Consider the following 1,477-nt stretch of genomic DNA (forward strand, 5'->3'; position numbering starts at 1 on the left):
TCTTTATGGCAATGTTATAGACAAGTGGATAGAGTTAATTGAATACCAGATAGTCAATAGTTGTGGATGGTGTCAACGTAGATTTATCTGGATAGTATGACAGGCTCGGCTAAATAAGTATAGTAGCTAAAGCTGTTGATTAGCTATTCCCATGGATATGTCGTCGTAATAATTTATACTGCCATAGTTACCCCATCCAGGTAAATAGGTATCTCCGAAATTTTATGAATGGGTACTGAATAGTATGCATCTTTTAAGCTGATGTCTACCATAAAGTATCCTAGGAAATCCATGGTTAGTAGTACAATATTCCATAAGTGTGTAACCTGGTGAATACTCAAGTGGTAAAGTCAATGACGGTGCGACATTCACCATCTTTGTTTTTTTTGGTGCCAAAGGTTCATATTAGGTTTTTATGACCCCTTGTATATCAATGATGGTGCGACATTCACCATCTTGGTTTGTTGGTACCAAAGGTTCATACAGGCTTCTTTATGACCCCTAGTATTCTTTTCCAGTTTGCTAGTCCCTCATGTTCTTTTTAGTGGGAGGGTAGACCCCTTGGGGTGCATGCTGGACTGGTAATATATGGTCCCTAGATAAGGGACGTATCAGATATTAAACTGAAAAAACAGATATTATCTTAGCCAAAAGGCCGAGAAGGGATGGGTTCTTAATTCAATGTTTATTCTTGAATACATTTGGTATATGACTACCAAGTGTGATAGTTCTTCATGTTCCCAACCCAGGTGTGATCCCCCCCCCTGTTAGTACAATCCCTTCACCTTTTATGTGATGGTAGAAACCATACTTATCTGTCTTCACTGTTGTTTAGTGGTGTGTTCATTTCTTCGGCTTCTGGTTCCTTGTCTGTAGGAATGGTGTTGTTGGGGGGTGGCGCATTTTCCATGGGGCCCGCTCTGGACCCTGGCCTGAAAGGGCTTACTGGGGGTTGGCATGCGGGCCCCGAGCTTTCACCAGTACTATTAAGTAGACGCCTACTGGTGGACGCATAGAGGTACTGCTGTCTGGTTTTGTGTTGTGCTCATTCCAGGCCCTGTCCTTTTGATGCCGAATATTTTGGATACTTCGTCCAGTTTCTTAGGCTTGGTTTGATAATTTAGCCAGATAGCAGGATCTGTGGTTGTGAGGTCGGCGTTCTCACAGTCCTGTGAATTGTTTAGGTTGAGGTTTAACTTCTCAGGAAGTTAACTTCCTGAGAAGTTGCGGAGCATCTGTGAACAGTAGGGTCAGGTGTTTTGCCATACTACCCTGCCCCTCTGGAATGAGCATGCGAAAATGATAGTCGACGTCAGGGGTATCAAATGCAATTTAAGATATTTGGGTTTTAAAAAGCTATGCTCAATGTACCCCCCAATAATGGTGGGCACTTTGAGTAAATGCAATTTAGGAGAGGCGTGATGAAATCCAATGCCTCATGACTACCTGTCTTGGAGAGGTTTTTTGAAAAGAACAG

The 1,477-nt window shown here is 42.5% G+C and overlaps 1 pseudogene; it reads right to left on the bottom strand.

Moving 5' to 3' along the window:
- Positions 1-561: 561 nt before the first annotated feature.
- On the bottom strand, positions 562-667 carry LOC116989765 (annotated as a pseudogene).
- Between the last annotated feature and the right edge of the window lie 810 nt (positions 668-1,477).

This window comes from Amblyraja radiata, chromosome 29 (assembly GCF_010909765.2).
Source record: "Amblyraja radiata isolate CabotCenter1 chromosome 29, sAmbRad1.1.pri, whole genome shotgun sequence".
Taxonomy (NCBI): domain Eukaryota; kingdom Metazoa; phylum Chordata; class Chondrichthyes; order Rajiformes; family Rajidae; genus Amblyraja; species Amblyraja radiata.